General features: G+C 48.8%; 1 long non-coding RNA gene across 1 annotated transcript; it reads right to left on the bottom strand.

Annotated features, from left to right (window-relative positions):
• Positions 1–1,907: 1,907 nt before the first annotated feature.
• On the bottom strand, positions 1,908–6,333 carry LOC116454476. Its single transcript, XR_004244114.1, has 2 exons — positions 6,126–6,333; positions 1,908–4,814 (listed from the first exon to the last, which is right to left on the bottom strand). It is a non-coding gene; the product is annotated as an uncharacterized LOC116454476 (long non-coding RNA).
• Positions 6,334–9,452: the final 3,119 nt, after the last annotated feature.

Below are 9,452 nucleotides of genomic sequence, written 5' to 3'. Positions count from 1 at the left end.
TAAGATGGACTTCTCACTGGGACAGTGCCCCTGCCTGGCTGGCTAAATATTTCCTTAATCCTCGTGTCTGTGGAGTTTCCTCAGGGAGGCTGGGTGAATGAGTTTGCTCTCAGGAGGAGGTCTGGGAGCAGGAAGGTGGCAGCTCTCCAATCGCCCCTGGTCCCTGACACCGGGTGGGTACCAGCTGTCATGGAACTAAAATCTCATGGCTGTTTTTATCTGGTATTAATCATTTTATTTAAGCAAAGGCAGAATCCTGTGCCCTGACCCAGTATTGCACTGCCTTTTGCACGATGACAAGAGATCTCCATCCAGCGATGCTTTAAGTGATGCGCCCCATGTCTCATCCCATGACTCATGTGCATCTCAATAAACCCAAATTTATCTTTGGGGAGTGAAGGGGTTTCTAACTAATCCCTGTTCTCAGCTCCATAAGACTCCAAGCCCATCTGTCTGTTTTCAGTCAAATCTACCCAAATCCCCCTGCCCAGTGGGCACGAAGCCACCTGAGGATCCCTTCCTTCCGAGGCTCAGCCCAGCCATAGCTGCTCCCCATGTGGACTAGCCACTGGAAAATGTAGGCAGAAAATTGGGAGCCTTCACGAACAAAAACTACCTGCCCAGGAATAACAACGCATTTAATTTGTCACCCATGGGATCCCTTAGTCCTTACGGCAGAAATATTTCCTATTCCACGTCTGCCCCACTGCAGACTGTGTTCCTTTCCCTGCACTTCTCTTATCTCCCTGAGACTCCAGTGTCTATCTCATTATGAGATATTTATATTTTCCATTCCTCTGGCATATGGTTCTGGGAGCCTTCTTCAGTCTTTCGAGAGAAATCTGAATTTATTGAACACTTCTGCTCTTGGTTTGTGTCTGAGTTCCATCGTTGGTAGCTGGTGGGTACTGACTGTGCTCTGGGACCACTCTGCTGCCTCAGGGGACAGCAGTGAGGACACTGAACCATTTAGTGCAGCTCAGCCTGGCTGTCAGAGGCACAAACCACACAGCACTGCAGGATGCTTTGAAGCAACTCTTCCAATGAACTCCTATCCTTAGGGGTAGAAAGAATTTTCCTTCCCAGACTGTACAGTCCACAGCCAGTGGTGTAGATAACTCATTTGGGGAATGCTCTCAAACCTTAGTAACCTTTAAGATCTCTGAGTCAAAGGGACCTTCTCCTCCATGTGAGGAGCATTCTCTACCAGGTGAGCAAGGGCCCGTGATGGACCTTTCCTTCATGACTTGCTTGCTGGGGATGCTCTGAGGAGGAAAAGGGTTTGCACTAACAGGAGGCCTCACAGTCAAGCCACATCTGGGTCCTGTTAGTCTGGTCCAGATGGGTGATGTGAAGAAGACACAGTCAAACTGAGTCCAAACCCCTCTCAGGAGCACTTTGAAGTCCTGTTTTTCAGCTGTTGGCAGAAGCCACCTGGAGGGCAGCAATGTGGTTTCTAAGGTTATGCACAGGACAGAGAGAGCTCAGGTTTTGGAGAACACTATTGCCACTGAGAATCACAGCAAGAAAGTGGATGAGATGAATTGACTTTGTATCTGTGAATAACATCTCTGTAAATATTGCCAGATGTTTTCCACGAGCCCTGCTGACACGGCAGTGAGGTTAGGGGAACTAGCTCCCCCCATCACTTCTGTTCCCAGCTTAAGCCCAGAGGCCAAACCAAACCTTGGGACTCCCTGTGCTGGTCCAGCCCCCCCTCTAATTTCACAGGAAGCGTCACTGGGGCTGCTCACATGTGGCACGATCCATAGCCCCAAACAGCACAGTCTGAGTGTGCACACAGTGAATTATGACACAGACCCCAAAGTGCTCTCCTCTCCTACATGGAGACCTGGCCTGAGCCAGGATGGAGCATGAGGTAAGCAGATGGCAGCCTGGCAGAGTGATTAAAGCCCTAGATATCTGTTTTAATAAATTGCCCACCCAGCAGATCAAGCACTGCAATTGTCAGTCCTGGTCTGTGCTGTCAGAAGGCCCAGCCTTGCTTACAACACTGGGCAACACTCCTCCCTGTGCTGCACATTGTCAGGACATGCTGAATGGCCACTTGGGATGGAAGAGACCTGCGGATTTTCTGTCACCCCGAGCAGGTGTCACTGGTACCACAGCTGAGGTAAAGCACCTTGCAGTAGGATTCAGTGAAGGAAATAGGCAAAGGCTGAGCTTCTGACTCCTGAAGACATATGTGTGTCCTGTGCAGATTTAGACCTGAAGACAGCTGCAATTTCTGTTCACTTTGTTAGATCTCCTGCTCCCCTCTTCCCTTTCACCCTGTTTCAGTATCTCCAAGCAGCCCTTTCTGTGCAAGGCAGTGCAAAATCAAAGCCTTTCTGTGGCATCCCACTTCTCTCACTCCTTTCCTCTTTTCTGGGATATTGGCAGAGGAGATGATTTGGATTTGCTCTGTTAACAGGACTCCTGTCAGTATATCTGATATAGTTAGGCAGGCTTAACAAGCCCAAGAGGAGCTGTGTGAGTGCTGATGCCAAACCCTACTGCATTCATCACCCATATGGAGGAGGCTATGCCGGAGCTCGGTGCTTTTCTGCCCCACTTTTACTTCTCTTGAGACTGCAGGCCTGGAAATCATCTTCTCCCAGTCCTTTACCAGAAGAGTTTCAGCCAGATAGGTGCTGGTAGAGCAGGACATGCTCTCCTGCAGAAAAGAGGCCCTTTTTCCTGAACAAGATCCTGGTGGTTTTGGATAAGGAATCCTGAAGATACAAGAACCACTGAGTCCTGGTTTCTTGGACACTGACTGGCTTTGGTTTCTAACAAGGCATAAGTTGCAGCTGGAGCTTTTGGGACTTTTAACACAGTGCTGCTGACGAGGAGTCTCTGAGCCAGGCTTGACATAGGAGCAATGGCTTTGAAGGTATCGCTGAGCCTGAAATCCAGGGAAAAGCCTCACCTTAGGGCGTCTTGCTGGCAGAACTCAGTGTCTAAAAGCAGAAGCCTCTGTGACTGGAGAGAAAAACAGAGCCAGGATTTTCATCCAGTATTTCCTAGAGAGAATTATGTGCTGTGCTGGGCGAGGTTCATAGAGAGGGAGTGCAGCCTGTCCAGAGTGCCTCAGATTTACAGCCCATGCAGAGGGATGAGCACATCAATCCAGGTCCCTTTCACCTGCACTGCCTGGGAGGGGCTGCTGAGCAAATTGGGGTTTCTGGCTGACCCCAGACCCATCAGGGATGCAGTACCTCTTCCACTGAGCAGAATATTAGAGAATGGGCCATGCAGCCAGATCCTTCCCTGAGGATTATTTTTAGAACAGATCAACCTTCCCAACTAAATGCTTGTCAAATCCGATGCCTTTCTTCAAAAACTCCAGGTGCAAACAAAAGCATTGGGAATTTTTTGGCTGGGAGCAAGCACAGAAAGCTTAGATGGTTGTTTTGAGGCCAGCTGTGATATTTTTTTTTTCATTCATTCATAACTGCTGTGAACAGTGAGAACCATTAGAGAATACAGGAGGAACCAATGCCTGGGTCTATGCCCTGCACCTCAGCTCTATGGCCAGGGAAATCTTGGGAAAGTTTCCAAGCCATAGTTATTTATATTCCCCACCCCTGGTCCTGAACTTCTTCTGTGTGCTGGTATTAATATCCCAGTACTAAACTGTACTTTCTGTGGGCATCATTTGCATGGTTGAACAGCTGTGAGCCTCTCTCCACCGCCTGCCTGCCATATTGCATAGATAATAACAGCTAATCCATATTAATTATAAATACACAAATCGGCTCCTAAATAAGGCAAAGTTTTGTGAGCGATTCAAACCAGTGGGTGCCAAGAAATGTTAGTGTTACGCCTGACACCTCATCCTCTGGCTGTCATGTCATGAATAAAGAAGAGCCCCCAGCACAAGTTAAAGATGGCATCTGAGCTTTAATAGCCTGCAGCCACTGCCATCAGCCCTGCGGCGCTGATTTCATCACATCTCACAAGCTAAACTGCGCTGGGTCAATAACAAACCTCTGTGGAGAAAGAGCCGCAGGAAGTGGGACTGCGATTATTATTCACTACCTGGCGCTTGTCGGCGGCGGATCTACGCTGGACTAACCCCACCTTGTGGTGCTGGTGGGCTCTGGCTGACCTGGCTGGGGAGAAAACACTCATTTCCATCCTGTTTGGATTTGAAGCCCCCTAAGGCTTTGCCTGCTGGAGGTGGAAGTCTAAAATAAGCCCTTGCAGTTGGCTCACTTTCCTCTGCTGGCTTTCTCAGATCTCCCGGAGATAGCCTGTGGATGCCCCAGCATCTACAATCCAGGCTGAAAATTCCTGATATTAAACACAAGGTTCACTGTTTATATCATGTGTTGTCCACTCATTCTCTTCTACCTCTTCGCTGAGGAACTTGGTGTCACTCCTATTATCTTCCATTTTGATTCTTTATTGTCTTCTCCCCAGTCTGCCCTTCACAGTTTCAGATGGGCAAGTTTTTTCCTTTCCTGCACCCTGTGCTGTGGAATTTCCTCGTGGAAAGGGTGCTCAGGCCTTGGCAGGGGCTACCCAGGCAGGTTTGGAGTCCGCATCCCTGGAGGTGTCCAAGGAAGGGCTGGATGTGGCACTCAGAGCTCTGGGCTGACAAGGCGGGGATCGGGCACACTTGGACCTGATGGTCCTGGAGGTCTTTTCCAACTTTTAATAATTCTGATTCTGTGATAGTATAGCTGCCAAAAAGGTCCCATGTTCCTTTCTCATGTTTCTTCCTTTTTTTGCATTTCTGTGTAACAGGTGAAAACTTTCTAGGGCAGTTTCAGTGCCTTTTGGATGGTGTATGAACAGGACAACATCTGAAAATCAAAAACAACATAAATGGCAAAATTCTCAGCTATTTTTCTTCAGAATTATAGTGTCCTGCTTCCCTTCCAGGCACATTAGTAAAAATGCCAATGAGCTCTTACCTGCAGGCAAACCAGGATCTTTGTAACATGTCCAGCACAAATGGGGCTTTGATTGGAAAAACAACTTCATCACAATATTTCTCAAGCTGGGGATAGCAATTTTTGTTTTCATGATGGCTAAAAATGACCATGTTTGCCCTTCCCCCTGCAAATTATGATGTCTTTTTCTTAACGGCATTGATTTCCTTTAACATTTCAACCAAAAGAAAGAAGTAGGAAGAGTAATTTCTGGAGAGTCAAGCCACTGAAAGAGCCTAATTGTTTGTAATACAGATGATCACAGGACTCAGGGAACATTCTTAGAGATTTCATTTCATTATAGACTCCCTTTCTTACAGATTTCAAGAGGCAGATTATCAAGCAGAAAGAAACTTAGAAAATGCTGAAGATCCAGACAGTTCAGCCAAGTTTTGTACCAAAGAACCCCAAACCTGTGGACGCTCTGGACATAGAAATATTAGCAGTATAATGTAACCTTAGCCTGTTTTCTTCTCTCTGACAAGTTCTCTCCCTTCCCTTCCCTTCCCTTCCCTTCCCTTCCCTTCCCTTCCCTTCCCTTCCCTTCCCTTCCCTTCCCTTCCCTTCCCTTCCCTTCCCTTCCCTTTCCTTCCCTTTCCTCTGCATGGTTATCATTTGGACTGAAATATTGTTTTTATGGAAAATAACCAAAAAAAGTAATGAGGACAGGGATAATAATTGTGGCTTGTCTCAGACCCTGATGCAGACTGTGGCTAAGTCCAGAGTTTTATACCCCTCATGAAAATTTTTGGTTAATAGATTTTGATTCTTCCCTCACCCCCTCCCAGACGTTCAATGTACAAGGCAGAGAATCCATTTGGGAATGATATATCACAGGGAGAGGTGGTGCCAATGCCTCCAAGGCTCCATCCTGAAATCAGATCCATGCATGTGGCTGCTCTTTGCCTCTCCTTCCCTTTCTCCCACACCAAAAGTCCTACAGGAAAGCTTGGCAGAGCCTTCCCGTCATTCCTGGGCAGGAAAATCCCTTTCCCTGTGAGGCTGGGTGAGGGATTTGGAGGGGAGCACAGCAGCGATGCTGCACACTGTGCTGGAGCAGGTTTGCAGGAAAGCTGTGGGGCAAGGGCAGACAAATAATATCAGAGGGAAATCTAGAGATGGAGCTTTGAAAACGAGATCAGGAGAATTGCTAGGAAAATACTCAGCAGGAAGAAATCTTACCTTGGAAATAAAGAGGAGAACACAGGTAGGAATATTCCAGTGCTGATTCCTAACTTGCAATAATGAACTGGAGACACGTTTCATAAAACCTCTTCAGATTGCCCTTGTTTCTTTCAGAGGTGTGTGCATTAATAAAGTCCAAAAAAAAAGGACGGTGTGACAGCGTGTTTAGTGCTGTTTTTCTCCTGAGAAAGGAGTTTGACTCCTGTCTGCCTTATCTGGGAGCCAGTAGAGGGAGACAAGTCTCTGAGCTTAATCCAGGCCTGTTTTCTCCTCTCCAACAACTTCTCTGGTTATTTTTTTAATTTTTTTTTCCTTCTGCATTATTATTATTTGGACTGGGATAGTGTTTTTATGAAAAATAGCTCTAAATGACCCTCGCCTTGCAGTTACACAGAGGATTAGATTAAAAATGCTGCAGGGAGATATGGGTGAGTGAACACATGGCAATGATGCTCCCGAGGCAGTAATACAAGGAGCAAATTGGCCCAGGTAGGAGCTGGGAATGCCACAGAGTGTGTGTTTTTCTGGGCAGGAAAGCCTTGAATCCATGCTTGGGTAGAGGCTTCTCCCAAGTCCTGGTTTGGTGGCAGAAGTGCAGGCATCAAGTTTCTCAGGATCTGGTGTAAAATTACAAATTGGATCCACAAAACACCCCTTTTTCCTGGCTCACAGCAGCTGTAGCACAGTCAGAGCAAGAATGGGGTGCTGTGGAAATTGCCAGGAGCTGCTGGCACTGCGTACAGAGCTGGGGATAACCCTCAGTTGGGACGGGATGGGATGGGATGTCCTGGCCCAGTTTCAGCCTAAAGCTATGTATTTTTTTTCTCCTTTTTAAACTCTTTTCCTGTGCTCCTGAAGAAATGGAGGGTGGGGGTGTGGGAGAGACGTGCACAGCAGTGAGTGCATGGGTGTTGCAGTGTGTGATGTGGCCTCTGCAAGGACAGGCAGTGCCAAAAGCCACAATTCCCATGCAGGCAAGCTGGAATTGGAACTTGCAGAGAGTGGGTGCCTGCAGCATGGTGGGAGGGGGTGCAGAGACAGATAAAGTGCCCAGTATCCCCCAAAAAATCTCTGAGAGTTGGTCAGTGTGGCCACAAGCAGCTGGAAGTGGGAGTGCATGGGATGTGCATCCTCTGAATATCCACAGAAACATCATCCTCCTGTATCAGCAGGTGGAACTCTTTAGGAACAGGTGGTGGTGGCATCCACAGGCTCTGTGTCCCTGTGTGTCCCTGTGTCTGTGTGTCTGTGTCCCCCTGTGTCCCCCTGTGTGTCCCTGTGTCCATCTGTCCCCCCGTGTGTCCCCGTGTGCCCCTGTGTGTCCATCTGTCCCCCTGTGTGTCCCTGTATCCCCCTGTGTCCCTGTGTCTCCCTGTGTGCCCCTGTGTGTCCATCTGTCCCCCCGTGTGTCCCTGTGTGTCCCTGTGTGTCCCCCTGTGTGCCCCTGTGTGTCCCTGTGTGTCCCTGTGTCCCCCTGTGTCCCCCTGTGTGTCCCTGTGTCCCCCTGTGTCCCCCTGTATCTCCCTGTGTCCCCCTGTGTGTCCCTGTGTGTCCCTGTGTCCCCCTGTATCTCCCTGTGTCCCCCCGCGTGTCCCTGTGTGTCCCCCTGTGTCCCCCTGTGTGCCCCTGTGTCCCCCTGTGTGTCTCTGTGTGTCTCTGTGTGTCCCTGGGTCCCCCTGTGTGTCTCTGTGTGTCTCTGTGTGTGTGTGAAGCCCCTCTGAGCCTTTTCTCGTTTGTGTGAGCTGGGGAGCAGCAGTTTTCAGATTGGGCATCACATGTGGATTTTGACTGTGTTGCCTCTGAGCCCTCAGCAGAAATCTGAGTAGATAAGGCAGGGGAGCAGTTGGGAGCCCAACACAACCAGGGACAACAAAGGATGAAAGGGACCAAGCGAATGAAACAAGCTTTTTGAAGTCCTTGCAGAAACAGCCCTTCACTATATCTGGTGAACCTCACGACTCCATCAGAACAAAACTGTCGTCACTGGAGGGAAAAGAGGAGAAGTTGCCCTGAATGAAAACAATCATTTAGATTACAGGGCAGAGGAAGAGGGAACGGGAATGCAGGATGGAGAGGACAGCATTTTAAAGGATCTCTGTGCCTGCCACCCACTAAAATCAGCCCACATTTTGTCACCTCCTTGGCTCTGGCAGTGGAGCCTGGGGAGCAATGGGCACGCTGGGCTGGCAGTGGACAGCAGGACCAGGCCCACCCAAAGGCTGCCACAGGGGACAGGTTGCAGGTCAGAAGCTCCTGCAGTCCCAAGAGGTTTCACATTTGTGTAACTTTGATCTCTGAGCACGCTGCCCTCACCCTCCCTGGTTCTGGAGAGGGAGCGAGAGGAGAAGCGGGTGCCTGGAAGATCCTGCCAGGAGCCTACCTCAGCTGTAGGCAGGAGGATAAAATCCAGCCTTGGTTTGGCTGCTTTTAAGGGTGCAAATTTGATGAAATGAACCTGGACAAATGCCTGCTTCATCTTTATCTGCTCCTCAGGGGTGTTTGCATGGCAGCCTGAGGGCTTCTGCTACCTTCGAACATTGTATTATCAATTACCCTAATTAGAGCTTGGCACCTGCCTGACACCAAGTATTTTTCATTAATTTTTAAACTTTTTTATGCCAGAGAAGCAAATACTCAGAGAAGCTTTCCCCTAAAACGCAGCAAAACAGGAGAAAAATAAAAAGGCAAGGCAAAAGCAAGCAAGGTTAATGCCAGTTTGATTGGTGGCTGGCTGAGGAGGCTGAAGGTTGTTCTCCATCAGCGCCTGCACAGCGAGTGCCTGTGTTTGCACGGCTGGTGTTAAGTACAAGGGAGGTGGTCAGCCCTCACCTTGTGGATTTAATCACTTCTGTGCCTCAGTGCCTCACAGGGCCTTGGAAGCCACATCTCCTCCTTCCCTCACTCAGCATCTCCCCGGCTTAATGTCACTTTGAGAGTGAGAGAGAAGCAACACAGACAAGCAGTAACCATGAGCTTGAATTTGTTTTGCAGAAGCATATAGACAGCCAGCTTCAATCATGGCAGTGTTGGTGTGTTTTTAAAACAAAAGGGGCAGCAACATTGTCAAAGGAAGCTCATTTTGAGGTAGCTAATGATGACAGTAAGACCAATTTATCCATAATAATTTCAGGAGCAGTTCTCATTGTGCTATCGTGCCACCTCCCCCTCGTTAATGGGTTTATCTGTCCAAGCCCACCACGACAGGGAGGGATTATCATCCCTCCTGGCAGATGGGGAGGGAAGGCACCATCACACATTGCAGCCACAGGCAGGCAGGGAGGGAAGAGCCGGGAGCCTTGACTCGACAGCACGAATCTCTCCGTG

This window comes from Corvus moneduloides, chromosome 21 (genome assembly GCF_009650955.1).
Source record: "Corvus moneduloides isolate bCorMon1 chromosome 21, bCorMon1.pri, whole genome shotgun sequence".
Taxonomy (NCBI): Eukaryota; Metazoa; Chordata; class Aves; order Passeriformes; family Corvidae; genus Corvus; species Corvus moneduloides.
Note: the sequence above shows the minus strand (reverse complement) of the source record. Positions and strands in the feature narration are given on the sequence as shown.